This window comes from Mesoplodon bidens (genome assembly GCF_964165515.1).
Source record: "Mesoplodon bidens genome assembly, chromosome: 12".
NCBI lineage: Eukaryota > Metazoa > Chordata > Mammalia > Artiodactyla > Ziphiidae > Mesoplodon > Mesoplodon bidens.
Genome location: NC_138168.1, coordinates 84,290,676 through 84,307,835, shown reverse-complemented (window position 1 = coordinate 84,307,835; position 17,160 = coordinate 84,290,676). Strand labels below are relative to the sequence as shown.

The window sequence follows — 17,160 nt, the reverse complement described above, 5'->3', positions numbered from 1 at the left end:
ACACGAGGCGGCGGCCCCGGCGCCGGCTTCCTCGGGAGCCACTTCTGCGCCTCGGTCAGGTTTATTCTAATCCTTCCTCCCGGCGGCGGATCCTCCCCAGGAGAGAGTGATGGAAACTGGGAGGCAGCTTGCGGCCCCGGCAACCCCTCCCAGGGGTGGGGAAACCAAGCACGTTATTCTGTCAGGAGCGGGCTCGGCGACAGCCCGGGCGCTGCTCGCGCGGCGACCCCGCGCCGGCGCGCCTGGCAGCCGAGCCGAGTCCGCGGCCCCCGCGCTGAGCTGCCGGGGCCGCCTGGGTGGAGGGTCGCGGCGGCGGCTCGCGGGCTGCGCGGCCAGGGGCTCCCTGGTTCCCACCGGCCCCATAGGAGCCAGGCCCGGCGCAAGGAGGGCCGCCGGGAGCGGCGGAGCGCGTCTCTGGGCCGCGGGGCGAACGCCACAGACACTTGTTTGCGAGGATGAGCCCCGGCGCGCGCGCCTCGCTCCGAGCTGGTCCGCCTCCTACCGGCCCGGTGGGCGGCGGCCCGCGCCTCGCCCGCCGGGCTCCTCCTCCGGCTCCTCCTTCTCTTGGGCGAAGCCCGCACGGGCTCGGAAGGGTCCCCCGCCCCCGTGCCCACCAGCAGGGCAGGCGAGGCCCTGGGGCGGGCGCTGGACTCCCTCCGGCATCGCCCGAGGGCCTCTCCGGCCGGGCACCTGATGCCCCGCCGCGCGCATTCCCACAGACTTCTGTCCGCTTCCCGGCTTCTCCCGGTTTATTCCCGGCGGCCGCTGCCGCCTCGGGACACACATTTACGCAGCAACACGCAAACCCATTCTGGCGACTCCGGGGGACCCGAGGAACCGGCGCGGAAAGGTGACCCTCCCCTGCCCGCCCCGACTCTTCCTCTCCCTCCCCCAGCGGGGCGCGTGCTCGAGTGGCGGGGGCTCTGCTGCTGCCCGGGAGTGGGTTGGGGGTGCCCTGGCGACATGATGGGGAGGCGCTGCACGAGGCGGGCCGGACTCCGGGATGGGGGCTGCGGGCGGGAGTCTCCGTGCCCGGCCAGCTTCCAGGCCGGGTTTCCAGGCTTCCCGCGGGGAGGAGGGGACAGCGAAGCGCCCTCCCGGAGGACAAGCCCCGTGGCAGCCAGGCTCTGCGTGCGTTGCTGCTTCCCCTGCCCTTTCTCACTTCTCCGACACGGGCGCTCACAATTTGCTCGCTTTATTTCTCTCCTTTCCCCCCCGCGAGCTCCCACGGCGGCAGAGGGGCCACCGCTGTGATCTCCCGCCCCGCCCGACTGTCCCCGTGGATCTGCTCGTGCGCTCGGCCCTGGCTTTGCAGCGGGGTCTGAACCCTCCCGCCGTGGGCACAGCCGGTGGGCCTCGAGAGCGAAGACGGGGCAGGGACGATCGGTTTTCCGCGCCCCAATTTCCTTTCACGGCCCATTGGGACGTGTAGTTCTTCCTCTCGCCGTCCGGCTCCGAGAGGAAACGCGACTAGGGGACCAAAAAACTACAAATCCCTGCATCCTCCGCGACGAGGGCGGGAGAGGCGCGGTGCTGAGCGTTCTGGTGCTCTTTGGTTGGAGATGAAAACCAACAAAGGGAAGGGCTGCGGTTCGGCTGCGCCTTTTCGGTGCTGGGCGCTTCACACGTTACACACGTTCTTTATCTAATCTTCACGACAGCCCTGCGAGGCACTATTGTATCCAGCCGACTACTTGCCAGAGATCACAAACCGCCCGGGTGGTAGAGATGGGATTGAACACAGAGCCCTGAGAATTTCACTTATTAAGCGCTGCCTAGGTGAGCGGTGTCAAAGGGAAATGAGATTGGTTTATCCAAGAGAGGAAAAGAACTAGGGCCAGTTGGGAAGAGCTTCCTGTAGTAAGGAAAAAGTGGTGGGAATGGCAATTCGAGTAGGACATGAAATTATAAGGAGTTATGAATAAAAACGGTATTTACCAGGATCCATTCTAAAGCAGGTTAGGGGAATGGGTAGGAGCTTAGTCAGAAATGGGTCCGAATGGTTTTAGATATTGTATGACCAATGAGCACATTGTAGGGACAATTAAGTACTCTGCGGCTGTACTGATTTTTAAAAAAACAACTGGCAAACCTCAGACAATTCAAGTGAAAACTCTCCCATGCTTTCCTATCCTTTAGCTCATGGGATCAACAGGATGTTATTTGATTTATTGCAAGCACCTTTTCTCCAGGTGTCCAGTTAATATACTAAATACATTGACTTGGTTGCTTGAAAAAAAGACTCCTATTCTTGTTCTCAATTAAGCCCTTAATTTTTCTGGTATCATGGTTATGCTTTTTAATAGTCCTTCTCTGTTAGAGAAACTTACAAAAATATCTGCATGTGCTTTAAAACAGTCCAGCCCATCCACCCCCCAAAAACATGAGGATATAGATATCGGCAAACTTGAAAATTGTTTATGTTGGGTGATAGATATATCTTTATTAGTTATCTGTGGCAGCAAATTATCACAAACCTAGAAGCTTAAAACAACACAGATTTATTATTTCAGTTTCTGTGGGTCAGGTGTCCAGGCACTTGGGTCATCTGCTTAGGGTCTCACACCTGCCATCAAGGTGTTGACTAGGCTGCATTCTCATCTGGAGGCTCAATTGGAAAAGAATCAGCTTCCATGTTCACTTGGGTCACAGGCAGAATTCATTTCTTTGCAGCTGTAGGACTGAAGACCTTGGCTTTTGCTGGCTGTCCACTGGAGACTGCCCTCAATTCCTAGGTGGCACCTGGCATTCATGGGCCAGCACAGCCACTTACTTCATCAAGTCAGCAAGGAGAGTCTCCAGAGCAAACCTGCTAGCAAGATGGAATCTCATATAACACAAGGTAATCACACAGGGGTGACATCAAATGTGCCATACTCTATCCGTTAGAAAGCAAGTCACAGGGAAAGGGATATTACACGGGTGTAAATACTAGGATGAGCACACTCGGGGAAGGGATATTACAAGGGTTTGAATACTAGGATGAGCGGCTACCCTAGGGTTTGTCCACCACCGTGCACAAGAGGGTCCATGTTTATGTTTGAAATTTTCCGTAATAAAAAGAAATGAATTACATCTTTAAAAATTATCTCTAAATTTCCCACTGCCAGCAAGTTTCTAGATAAGCTGATATGATTGTTTGCAGTTGTCTTCCTAAGAATTCCTTGTTTCTTCCTACTCCATGTTTACTCAGACCTATGGCAATTAATTAGCTTAGGACATATACTTAAATTCACTAGAACCTGGCATGACAGCCATGGATTTTAACTCACCACCTAAAAACTACCCTGTAAGGTGTGGTAGAGTTTATTCAGTCATTTCTCAATTATTTAGGGGTCTAGTTTGTACGAAGTATTTTTTTTGCAGCAGGGATATAAAAGGATCCAAGATAGAAGTTTATATTTGGGGGCTAGAGGGAGAGGTGGAGAGAAAAAACAATAAATGCAAATAAAATGCAAACCAAAAATGGGAAATAAATGATAAGACAATTTCAGAGAGACGTGACATGAACAAAAAAACAGAGCAGGGTTGTTGGATAGAGAGACTGGGGTGGAGTGAGAGACCTCCGTGGAGGAGACACTTGAGCAGAGAGCCAAATGGTAAGAAACAGCAAGTACAAAGACCTCAAGTCAGATCAAGCTTGGAAAATTCTAGGGGTGCAAAGTAAACACAGTCTGGCTGGAATGGAGTGAGGGACAGGATGAAAGTTAGAGGAAAGGCTGGGTGAAGCACCTGGAATCTATTCTCCGTGCACTGGGAAGTCACTTAGTCTGTGACCACCATTATAGTAAGTGTGGAAGGGTCAGGAAGCAGAGTAACATACAGTACTTGCCCTCAGGAATATATAGCTTCCAAACTTTAATGCTAGAAGGACCTCAGTGCATCCAGAATTATAGACCAAAACATTTGTTTTTTGAATGAGAAAATTTGAGGCCCAGAAAAGGAGTTACCTGCAAAAAGTTCCTTGAGAATGCTTCACAATAACAAATAATTCATAAATGAATCTTGAATTGAAAGAGTGCATCCTCTGATTTAAAGCTTTAGAAAACTGATAACTAATGATTATTTAGTGCCTGTCATGTGCAAGGCATTGTGATAAAGAAGTTGAATATGGCAGAGAAGCTACAGTCTAGTTGGGAAAACAAGATGGAGACACATAAGAAAGTAAGTAATGGAAGAAAATTATGTAATAAAAATCACTATCATTTCTGGAATATCTTCTTGTATTAGGCAATATCCTGATTCTTTATACATTTAACTTATTAAATCAAAAGGGCAACCTGACAAGGTAAGGAATGTTACCTTTCTTTCACAGAGGAGACAACCGAAGGTCAGAGAGGTTAGGTGATTTGCCCAAGGTTTCACAGCTGGTAAGTAACGGAGTCAGGATTGAGGGCCAGGTATGCATGTCTGATTCCACTACACAGTGGAAGAGTATACCGTGTTTTACTCACTGCCAACTGAGTAGGGAAGAGTATCTTGATTTCAGCGGAAAGGGATATCTATGAGGCCTAGACTGTAGCAAAGTGAGATCCAGGACTCTGACAATATGATAGGCAGGGCAAGAGGGGTTAGTATCTCAAGGAGATGGGAAGGGTGGGAAAACACATGATGTTTCCAGTTAGAGTGGAATTGACAAGGATTCAAGAGCAAATACTTGGGAGAGGATTCCATAAACCACTGCTGAGACAGGAAGTGAGCTAGGGAGGGGTGAGCCTATAAAGCTTGCATGGAGAAGCTGCCACTGTGGGCGGCTGGAGCTCAGACCCTCCAGGCAACTGTGGGAGGTGGTACAGACCCTGCCTCACAGTTTCCCCACCTGAAGGGCGAGTTTGCTGAACTTTGTCCACCAACCCATCTGTTATTAGCTGGGAGGTCCTTATGGGAGCATTAACTCTTCATCTTCTTTACATTGGGCCACGCTCCTAAAGCTACCACAGCCGTGAACCCTAAGAGCACCAGGCTGGCCCTCCCTTCAGTGTTGGCGGTATCTTTGATTCCAGCACATCTTTCCTTGTTCTCATCTGCCTCAGTGGGTTTACCGACAACAGGGGTTACATTATTAACAAAATTAGAGCTTTGTTCCTTTCACCTGAGCATTCCACAAACCCACCTTGGTCATTCTCAGAATACCTCCAGGCAGCCAGGAGAAAGTACCGTCTTATCCCCGGTGAAGGGGGAAGACATTCAGATCCCAAGACAGATGATTTGTATACCTTTCGAGGCCAAGATGAGTGTGCACCTGTGTGGTCAAAATACGTAAGTCAGGGCTTCCCTGGTGGCGCGGTTGTTGAGCGTCCGCCTGCCGATGCAGGGGACGCGGGTTCGTGCCCCGGTCCGGGAAGATCCCACATGCCGCGGAGCGGCCAGGCCCGTGAGCCGTGGCCGCTGAGCCTGCGCGTCCGGAGCCTGTGCTCCACAACGGGAGAGGCCACAACAGTGACAGGCCTGTGTACCGCAAAAAAAAAAAATGTAAGTCAAAGGGACCCAGTCCTAGAAGGAGAACTTTGAAAATGTCAGAAGGGGATGTCTTTTGAGAGTTCAGGGGTGGTAATTCAGGAATTAGCTCAGGAAATAATTGCCGAAGCTCCCATAGCAGACAAAATTCCTCAGAGAATCAGGCACCCTAATTCCTTCCAACCCAGAGAGTTTGCTCCAAGTTTTACACGTGCTCAGCACATCTGGGAACATCTTGTGTCAAAACACGTAAGATGTTTAAAGTAATAACCTCAGCACTGCAAGAAAAAAATTGGATGAGGCAGAAAAAATTTAATCCAAAATGTACTTATAATTTCCCCAGTGACTTTTTCTTGGCTCTTTTAACACCAAAAAGTTACTTTTTAGGATTTTAATAAAAATAATTCATGTGCATCGAAACCATTGTATTACAAAAAATTTTCTTACACAAAAATATGAAAAATGTAAAAGTTGTTCAAATTCCCCTTACCTTAAGATAATAGTCATTAACATTTTGTTGACCATCTGTTATGTAATTCATTTTATCCACACACGTATCATGTTTTTTATATATAAATTTATTTTATTTATTTATTTTTGGCTGCGTTGGGTCTTCGTTGCTGTACACAGGCTTTCTCTGGTTGCGGTGAGGTGGGGCTACTCTTCGTTGCAGCATGTGGGCTTCTCATTGCGATGGCTTCTCTTGTTGCAGAGCACGGGCTCTAGGCGCGCAGGCTCAGTAGTTGTGGTACACGAGCTTAGTTGCTCCACAGCTTGTGGGATCTTCCTGGACCAGGGCTCGAACCCGTGTCCCCTGCCTTGGCAGGCAGATTTTTTTTTAATATAGATTTATTTAATTTATTAATTAATTAATTTTTTGGCTGCGTTGGGTCTTCATTGCTGTGTGCGGGCAAGCGGGGGCTACTCTTCATCGCGGTGCATGGGCTTCTCATTGCGGTGGCTTCTCTTGTTGCGAAGCACAGGCTCTAGGCCCGCAGGCTTCAGTAGTTGTGGCATGCGGGCTCAGTAGTCGTGGCTCACGGGCTCTAGAGCGCAGTCTCAGTAGTTGTGGCACACGGGCTTAGTTGCTCTGCGGCGTGTGGGATCTTCCCGGACCAGGGCTCAAACCTGTGTCCCCTGCATTGGCAGGTGGATTCTTAACCACTGCGCCACCAGGGAAGTCACCACACACGTATCATTTAATAAAAATGGAATCGTGTCATGCGTCCTGTTCATCCTGTATGCTTTTTTAAAGTGTGGTATTTTTCCCCTTCATCCCTAACCCCTACTGTTTCCCAAGTAACCAATGTTAACAATTTAGTATATATCCTTCTCCAGGCTCATATAATTATAGGCAAACTGTATATACACATATATGCAGTCCATAATCCAATTTCATCAATTGTCTGAATAATGTCCTTTATAGTTAATCTTTCCTGGTTCAAGATCCAGCCCAGGTTTCATACCTAGCGCTTACTCCTTCAATATGGAACAGTTCTACCTCCTTTCTTTTAGTTTCTTGGTCTTGACATTTTAGAAGAGTTTAGGCCACTTATTTTGTACAATGTCACTCCATTTGGGTTCGACTGGCATTTCTTCACAGTGTAATCCACAATGGGGCTCTCATCAGGTTTCAGCCACAGGCATGAAGGCAACGTTGCTGAAACTACAAGATACCTGCGTGGGTCACACCTGCTGCTGCCTCTGGGCCTGCAGTTCCTCGCAGGATTTCGAAGAAGCATGTCCATACTGCTTCCAGCTGCAGCTGCTGGAGAAAGCTGGAATGTGTCTCCAGCCCAAGGCTAAACTGACACCCCAAAGTACAGACACTTATTAATTGAGAAGCAAAATAAATATGCACTCAGGTTTAAAGAAGCAAAAATTATGAAGAAGTAGAAAGGCTCCAAAACTATTTTGTTGATTACTTGTAAAATATGCATCAGAACACTAACTGGTAAAATAACGGGAAAAGGAGAAGCATCCTATGGACGATGAGAAACAATTCTACCACGCCTCAGATTTAACCCTTGCAGGAAGACACAGAGACTAAAGTTCTGAGTTCTGCAAGTCTGGTTCCAATGGTGAGAGCCCAGCCTGGTTTTCAGAACACCTACATCTGGACAGTCAATACCCATTTGCTCCTCAAAGGACATGAGCAAAACAAAGAAACACTTCTCTTAACTAAAAATGCTGCTTAGTCAGAAAGAATTCCAAAAGAATCCAAAGTGGATTTCAGAAATTTCTTGTCTCCTCTGTAAAGAATGGATTTTGAGAAATGTCTAATGCTATTTCTGAACTAAAGCTAGTCAGTAAAAAAACTTGTTTGACTTTTATTTATTTTCTGAATACATAGAAACCAAATCCAAGAACAAACTTTCCTTGGCATCCTTGGCATTTGTGGGAAATAAAAACCTCACTGGAATGAATAACTGAAACCTACCCACCTCAAGTGTTGGTTGTGAGATCAAAAAAATATGTGAAAGTGCTTGTCAGTAGTAAACTCATAAGCAGGTATTACTGGCATTCTTATTATTTTCCCTTTTCTCATCAGTTTTCACCATTTATATCATTCTCTTTCAATCTCAAAGGAGATTGAGACCTTTATAAGTGTCTACTCAGAAGGACTTCTTCGGGGGGGTCAATAGCCTAACTGCTAATTCAGAACACCGGTGTGTCCTTTTTCTCCTACAAACATCTGCATAACTGTACATTAGTGAAACCTGAAGATTATCCCTATTTGGGGTATAAAAATATCCAGCATATTCTTAATTATAGATGATCTAATAAGATAAAGATACAAATATTTTTTAAAGAAATTTTCATTTTTATAACTTTCTGTTGTTCCTGTAGTAATAGTTCACCTTAAGAGACAGTTTAATTTGTTCTAGTACAGACTTATTTCTGGGTTTAAAATTATTTCAAAATGTCAACTTTTACTTTAGCTATCTTACATCTTTTCTGGAACAACATAGGTACAATTTGGTTTTTTGTTTTTTTGTTTTTTGTTAATAAGCTAAGATTGTTTTCCACCTTTCTGTTTAGCTCATTTAGATATGTTGAAGAAAAATCAGGTTATGCATTTTTGGTGGGAAGTGATGTGTCTTTCTCAGCATCAGGTCCAAAGGTCCATGGTGCTGGTTTGTCCCAATATTCATGATGTTCATTTTGATTACTAGGGTAAGGAGGTTCCACTAGGTTTTTCCAATAAAAAGTTGTTATTTTCCTTTGTAGTTAATAAATACAAAGACTGCAAATGTCTTGTTCTTTATCAAACTCTCACCTACTAATTTTAGTATCTATTGATTTCTTGATTCTATTTCCTTCCCTTTCCTTCCTTCCCTTTCCTCCCTTCCTTCCTTCTTCTTTTCCTTTATCTTTCTCTCTCCCCCCTACCCACTTTTGTTGGCATAAGAAAGACCTTTCTTTTCTTCCCCATTTATTTATTGATTCACTGGTTTATTTATATCAGTATGGCCTCATAGATACTTTTATTATTCAATGGGATATAATCTATTGTTTTTTCTTTTTAATTAATTTATTTATTTTTGGCTGTGTTGGGTCTTCGTTTCTGTGCGAGGGCTTTCTCTAGTTGTGGCGAGCGGAGGCCACTATTAATCGCGGTGCATGGGCCTCTCACTATCGCGGCCTCTCTTGTTGCAGAGCACAGGCTCCAGACACACAGGCTCAGTAGCTGTGGCTCACGGGCCCAGTTGCTCCACGGCATGTGGGATCTTCCCAGACCAGGGCTCGAACCCATGTACCCTGCATTGACGGGCGGATTCTCAACCACTGCACCACCAGGGAAGCCCTAATCTATTGTTTAGTTATAAATAACTACAACTGTAATCTGTCAATAGTTATTTTGACATTCAAACTGTTCCAGGTTTGGCTAGCATGAGCCCCTTCATGCTAACTCCTGTGAAATTTGACATGACCCAGTCACTCCTTGAGCACTTGCTTCCCTAACTGCCTCAATCATATGTTCCAGTCTCCCCTTGTACTTTTCCTGTCCCAGCCCTGCAATCTGTCATTTCTCCAAGGGGTCCTAGTTCCTTTTAGTGGAAAACACATATGTGTTTATATATCTCTGTCTATTTATATATATATTAAAATATAGGCACAGATATTTATTTTTGTCAATGCTAAAAACCATGTTTTCAAACTGATAAAATGCACTTCCAATCAAAAACTACAAGCTGTAATGCATGCTTCTCACTTTCTATATTTGTAGCTCATTCCTTCCATTATTCTCAATGTATTTATTCATTTCTTCAAGTCTAGAGTACAAAAAAGTTTTGGAACTGCTAACCCGTGCCACCATGAAAAGCAAACCAGCAAACTAGAGTTAATTAATTATTTACAGTTCTTTTGTTTTGTTTTAGAGAAAAAAAAGTGTACATCCTTGCATGTTCCCAATGTTGGGGGTAAAGCAACAACTATGTCATCATTAAATATGATGTTACCTTTGGGATTTTTATAGATGCCTTTATCAGGTTGAGGAGGTTTCCCTCTACTACTGGTTTGCTGAGAGTTCTTATATATATGGATGCTGAATTTTGTAAGATATTCTTTCTGCATCTATTGAGATAATTTATTTTCTCCTTTATTCTGTTAATATGACGTATTACATTGATTGATAATTGAATGCTAAAATTTACATTTCTAACAATCCTCATTTGGTCAAAATGCATTGTCCTTTTCATATATTATTGGATTTGGATTACTAATATTTTGTGAAAAAACTTACATCTATGTTAATGAGAGTTATTGGCTACTGATTTTTTTTTTTGCGGGGGTGGGGGGAGGTCATGTCTTTGTCAAGTTTGAGTTCAGGATTCTCCTGACCTCATAAAAACAAGATGGGAATTGTTTCTTCATCTATTTTTTTGAGAAGGTTTGGTAGGGTTGGTATTGTTTATTTATTAAATGTTTGATAGAATTCACCAGCTAATTATTTGGTTCTGGAGTTCTATTTGAGGAAAAGATTATGATATCAAACTCAATGTCTTCAAAAGGTATAGAACTACTCTTATTTTTTATTTCATCTTGTGTCAGTTTGGGTAAGTTATACTGTTAAAGAAATTTTTCTATTTCATTTAAGTTGTTGGATATATTGTCATAAGTTTGTTCATAATATTCTGTCATTATTTATTTAATGTCCATAAGATCATTTATTGTACATACTGGCAATTTTCTTAATCAATCTTGCTAAGGGTTTATCAATTTTATTATTTTTTTTCAGAAAACCAAATTTTTGCCTTGTTAATTTAAGCTATTGTTTATTTTCTATTTCATTTATGTCTGTTCTTACCTTTATAATTACCTTCCATCTATTTACTTTGGGTTTAATTTGTTCATATTCTTCTAGATTCTTAAGGTAGAACCTTAGATTGATTGTAAACCTTTTTTCTTTTCTAATATAAATATTTAAAACTATAAATTTCCCTCCAAGAATCTCCTTAGCTACATCCCACAAAATTTGATATGTTGTATCTTTATTATCATAATTCAAAGTATCTTCTAATTGTCCTTGTGATTTCTTCTTTTATCCATGGTTTATTTAGAACTGAGTTGTTAAATTTCTAAGTATCTTAGAGTTACTGACTTTTAATTTAATAATTTTGAGGTCAGAGAATGGGCTGTAAGATTTCAATCCTTTTAAATTTGTTGGAACTCATTTTATTTTCAAGCATATGGTCAGCCTGTTACGATTCCAGGTGCACTTGGAAAGAATGTGTTTCTGCCATTCTTATGTGTGGTGTTCTTTAAATGTCAACTAGTTCAAGATGGTTGATAATTTTGCCAGGTCTTTTACACCCTTACTGTTTTCTCTGGTTGTCCTAACAGTTACTGAGAGGTAGGTGTTAAAATCTCCAGCAATGTTTTGTCTACTTTCCCTTTAGTTCTGTCAGTTTTTGCTTCATGTTTTTTAAGCCTTGTAATTAGGAGCATATACATTTATAATTGTTTAACTGTTATATATTCCCAATGAATTGGCCATTTTGTTGTTATAAGTGTTCTTCTTTTCTCTGGTTATATTCCTTGTCTTGAAGTCATTTTTTATAGTATTAATTTGCCAGCTCAGTTTTCTTATGTGTACTGTTTGCACGGTACATATTTTTCCATTATTTGACTTTCAAGTCCTCTGAAACTTTACATAAAGGTAATTTATTAAACAGCATGTACTTAAGTCTTGCTTTTTTACCTCATCTGACAGTCTCTGTTTTTTTTTTTTTTTTTTTTTTTTTTTTTGCGTTACATGGGCCTCTCACTGTTGTGGCCTCTCCCGTTGCGGAGCACAGGCTCCGGACGCACAGGCTCAACAGCCATGGCTCACGGGCCCAGCCTCTCCGCGGCATGTGGGATCTTCCCAGACCGGGGCACGAACCCGTGTCCCCTGCATCGGCAGGCGGACTCTCAACCACTGCGCCACCAGGGAAGCCCCAGTCTCTGTTTTTAATGAGAGTGTTTAGTACATGTATATTTAATGTAATTATGGATATGGTTGGATTTAGGTCTACCATTTTTATTTGTTTTCTATTTGTCTGCTCTGATATTTTGATTCTTTGTTACTCCTTTTGGTTTTATCAAAAAAAAATTCAATATTCCATTTTAACTCATCGATGGGCTTTTAACCTATTCCTCTTTGCCTTATTTTTTTAGTAGTTTCTGTAGGGATTAAAATATGCATACTTGTCACAGTCTTTATGTAAATGTTGATGATGATGAATAACCACGATTGAAAGAATACCACTGCTGGTGAGGAAGTGAAACAATAGAATTCTTATATACTGCCTCCATCTAGGCCTTTAGTACTATTAGGAAGACAGGTACAAGAGCATTCACTGAAGCATTGTTGTTGTTATTTATTTTTATTTTCTTATAAAGCTTACCTTTTAAAAAAATTTTATTTATTTATTTATTTATTTTTGGCTGCATTGGGTCTTCGTTGCTGCATGCAGGCTTTCTCCAGTTGCAGTGAGTGGGGGCTATTCTTCGTTGCGGTGCATGGGCTTCTCATTGCGGTGGCTTCTCGTTGCAGAGCCCAGGCTGTAGGCACTCGGGCTTCAGTAGTTGTGGCTTGCGGGCTCTGGAGAGCAGGCTCAGTAGTTGTGACGCATGGGCTTTGTTGCTCCGTGACATGTGGGATCTTCCTGGACCAGGGATCAAACCCGTGTCCCCTGCATTGGCAGGTGGATTCCTAACCACTGTGCCACCAGGGAAGTCCTGTTGTTGTTTTTTAAGTAGTAAAAAAATTAAAACTTGAAATAGCCTATATGTCCATTAATAGGGGATTAGGTAAATAAATTGTGAGCTATTTATTCAATAGAATATTATATAGAGTGAAATGGAATAATTAAAAGTATAATAATAAACATAAATTTCAAAAATATATTGAATGAAAAGAGAAATTTGCTGAAGGTCACAAAAATATATCTTTTATATGAATTACTACAGGATATACTGTTTATGATTATATACATATATAAGTATATACTAAAGTTCCCCCCAAAACCCTAAGGCATGCTAAACACAAAATTCAGGGTATTCTTTTTGCAAGAGAAGGAGGAAGGAAAGAAGAAAACGAGGATCAGGAGTCCAAGCTGCATGGCTGATAGGAGGGAGTTTTTATATCTTTATTATATCATTATCTAAACTTTTTTATATTCCTGCAGTATTTCTTAATATTTTTTGGAAGAACAGGATTACCTTTTTATCTCCATACCCCAGTTTATTTCGAAATGAATAAAAGAATTTCCAAACAATATATTTTTCTCAGTTAAAAATCTATCCTCTGGAAACCACCAAATGTAAGGGACTTTCTCTTTTGACATTTCCTATTCTATAATTAGTGAGAATTAGTTATAATTCTCACTCTGTGGCTTTGTCCTCTGTTGATGAGGGACATCCTCATACTCAGAGCAGCACTTTATTAGCAAGGTTGATTGTTGAGGTTTAGGCAAAATATGGGCATTTTCAAGCACAGGTAAGAAATGGAATACCTGGAACAGAAGAAGACATGTTTAATTTACTAGAAAAATGTAAATAGGTTAAAGTGCTAAGTTACACATCAGTATTGTCGAGGCCCCATGATGGATGGCTCTGTCTACATGTAAATCCATCATCACAAGAAAAACTTACCATGATCTCAATCAACTTTTCTCTGGTAAATGTTTATCATCCTCCTGGCAAAAGGGAAAGTAAGTAATAAAAATTCCATTTTTTTAGCTTTGGTATCTTAATAATGAAACAAATCTAACTATCTAGATTAACACAGATGTTCAGTGAGCTTGAGGCAAAGCTTTGAAAAATCTCTTGTAGGCTGAAAACAAGACTATAGAAGAGGAGATGGGGAAGAAAAAAGGAGACAAGAGGAGTCTAAATGATATGAAAAATTTAAGGTTTGAACCTTAAAAGCTTTGGGCACCCAAGATAAATTTGAGTAATATTGATGAGCTATATCTTATCCATCTATCCTCAGAGCCCCAGGCATGTGCTAGACTATGGGAGTGCAGAGACGGGTAAGAACTAGTCTCTGATATTAAATGTAGCATCCAGAAGGTAACTAAAGACACTCCCATAAGGCAGACAATTGCCACAATGATGGTATACACAATAGAGCAAGGGGTCACAGATAAAGGAATACTGTAACTAATATGGAATCTGACATTTGGTCTGGACCTTTATTCATCCTTAATCAAAGGCAAGAAAGGAAAATTCCAAAACCAAGGAAGAAAGACAACTCTCATGGCATTGTTTAAATATTTGGGAAAAAAATGGTATGAATGAAGAATTATTTGTTAAAATATATGTGCTATGGGCTGAAGTGTGTCCCCTCCCACCCAAATTCATATACTGAAATCCTAATCCCCAGTACCTCAGAATATGGCTGTATTTGGAGATATGGCCTTTAAACATGCTGGGCCCTAATCCATTTTCATAGGCATACACAGAGGAAGATCATGTGAAGGCACAGAGAGAAGATGGCCATCTACAAGCCAACGAGAGAGACCTCAGAAGAAACCAACCCTGCTGACACCTTGATCTCAGACTTCTAGCTTCCAGATTTGTGGAAAAATAAATTTCTATTATTTAAGCCACCCAGTCTGTGATACTTTGTTTTGTCAGCCCTAGCAAAGAACTAATACACTTAAATATGGTCCACTGGGCTTCCATGGTGGCGCAGTGGTTGAGAGTCCGCCTGCCGATGCAGGGGACACGGGTTCGTGCCCCGGTCCGGGAAGATCCCACATGCCGCGGAGTGGCTGGGCCCGTGAGCCATGGCCACTGAGCCTGCGCGTCCAGAGCCTGTGCTCCGCAACGGGAGAGGCCACAACAGTAAGAGGCCTGCGTACTGCAAAAAAAAAAAAAAAAAAAAAAATATGGTCCACTTAAAGTGATGGCAAAAATCCTGTGTTGACCTACAGTACTCAAACCATATTATCGATTTAAACACAAGTATAGAATGATCCAATTTTGATAAAATCGTGCAACTATATGCATAAATATAGATAGATGATAAATGTCACCTTTAATGTTTTGTGTGATTTTTTTTTTTTTACTTTCTCCATTAGGCTTTTCTATATTGGTCCGTTATTTTAATAAGCATGTGAGTGGATGGATTCAAGTGGGAATAAATATAGAGAGCAAGGAAAGAATGTAGCTCAGGGCAGAACCTTGGGGAACGCTGATATTTAAGGGACAGAAGGTGGGAGTGAGCAAAGGCAACAAAGGAGGAGCGTCCAGAGAGGAAGAGACCTGGAGTGTTATTCCGAAGAAGCCAACGAAGGGCAAACTTCTAGGAGGAACAGGGCATTACCCAGTGTGAAACGTCGCAGAGAAGGTCTGCACGGAGTCTAGCAGCAGGAGGATGTTGCACTTGGAAGTGAGGAGGTCATGCTGTCTTCCGAGAACAGCTTGAAGGAGTGGTGAGGCCAGTTTGTAGGGGTTTGTGGAAAGGATGGGCAGTGTGCAAGGAATGCAGCAAAGTCATGAAGAGTGACAGAAATTACCGACCTTCAGGTATAGCCGCAGACTGTCATCATCATACTAGGGATAGCCTGAATACAAACCTGGGGATGTCAAGATGCCTATTACCCTAGAAACCCAGAGAAGAGTACCTTAGCAACATGGAGCAAGCTGCTGTATTCTGCGTGGCGCCTGAGATGTTTCTGGACCCATTCTAGTGTGTGATGTCAATTAGCCTGTAGTCTTTGATTAATGGCAAAGATGTTTCTATAAACCAAAGGCCTTGACAATGAGATCACTTCGTAGCCCCTCTAGAACAGCACAGGGGATGACAGCAGCCAGCAAGGTTTGTTATTAGAAGGGCTCCCAGTGTCGCAGGAACATGTTTATAAGCTTATCTGACTACTAGGGAACGTGCTTTCTTGTCTAGTTTCCCTACCTCTTAGCCAGGTTCCCTTGGGATGAGGACACAATAAAAACTAAACAGACAAAAAGAGAAGGAGAGAGAGAGGGAGGGGTATGTGTTTAGAAAGCATGTCAGGCACTGCTCTTTCTTCTTTCACCTTAGCCAGGTGGCCCTGGAATGGCATATCATCAATGTTTGGCAATCATATATATATATGATTATATGTATATATATAATGTGTGTATATATATATACATATGTAAAACAATACATGTTTTGGAGTATCATGTGCCAAGCAGCATACTACACACTTTACTTAATTTTTTATTTAATTTTTATATAATCCCCAAATCCCAGTTAGGGGAGTATTTAATATTCCTTTTTTATTGAGGAAACTGAGGCATAGAAGAGTTACGTTATTTGCTTGAGATCACACAAGTTATCACACAAGATCACACAAGTTGATTTAAGGTCATTTCTGGATCTACAGAGGGCGCTAAGTAACTTTAGACATTATATCTCCCCCTGAGGAACCTGCACCCTGGTAAAACAAATTAGGCACACAGAGAGTTATCAACACCTAACTGTGGCACATAAATGCTGTATGAGAGGGTCCAGGTGTTCACTCCTAGCTGGGGCAACCAGATGTTGTCTGAAAGGAGGTAGCTTTAAACTTTAGCTTTGAGGGGGTAGGAAGAATTTTAATAAATGGAGATTCTTTTTACTACAAAATCATAATAACAGCTGCTTTTCCACCTTTGTTTCTTTTTTTTTTTTTGCTGTACGCGGGCCTCTCACTGTTGTGGCCTCTCCCGGTGCGGAGCACAGGCTCCGCGGCCATGGCTCACGGCCCAGCCGCTCCGCGGCATGTGGGATCTTCCCGGACTGGGGCACGAACTCGTGTCCCCTGCATCGGCAGGCAGACTCTCAACCACTGCGCCACCAGGGAAGTCCCCACCTTTGTTTCTTTGTGTTATTCCTTCCAGCTCTTTTCAAGCTATCTCTAAACAGCAAAGCATCACCAGCACCAACCGTTTTTTATTCCCATCATCTCGTATTTCCCTCAGGGCGCTGAAATTCTTTAGCAATAGCAGACAGAGCTGGGCGTGCCCAGATGCTCAGATGCCAAAGCAGGTTTGATTACAGAACAGTGGCAAGGATAATAGCCCACTTCCCTTTGGACAGGTATCTCTGAGTGCTGTTTTGACCAGCTTCTAGGAGAGGATTGTCTGAGGCAATCAGAATTCACCCTGGAGTCATTTCTGAGCACAGCTCTGTCCTATGATGGAGGTGTTATTTGAATTCACCTTCAATTGTTGTCTGTTAAA

General features: G+C 42.9%; 1 long non-coding RNA gene across 2 annotated transcripts; it reads left to right on the top strand.

The window, feature by feature from the left end:
- The first annotated feature begins 573 nt into the window (after positions 1-573).
- On the top strand, positions 574-15,588 carry LOC308626009. Of its 2 annotated transcripts, none has more exons than XR_014017183.1 (4): positions 574-850; positions 1,662-1,779; positions 2,674-2,842; positions 14,402-15,588. It is a non-coding gene; the product is annotated as an uncharacterized lncRNA (long non-coding RNA). The 2 variants fall into 2 exon arrangements; XR_014017184.1 differs by lacking the exon at positions 14,402-15,588 and adding an exon at positions 7,061-8,891.
- The last annotated feature ends 1,572 nt before the right edge of the window (positions 15,589-17,160 follow it).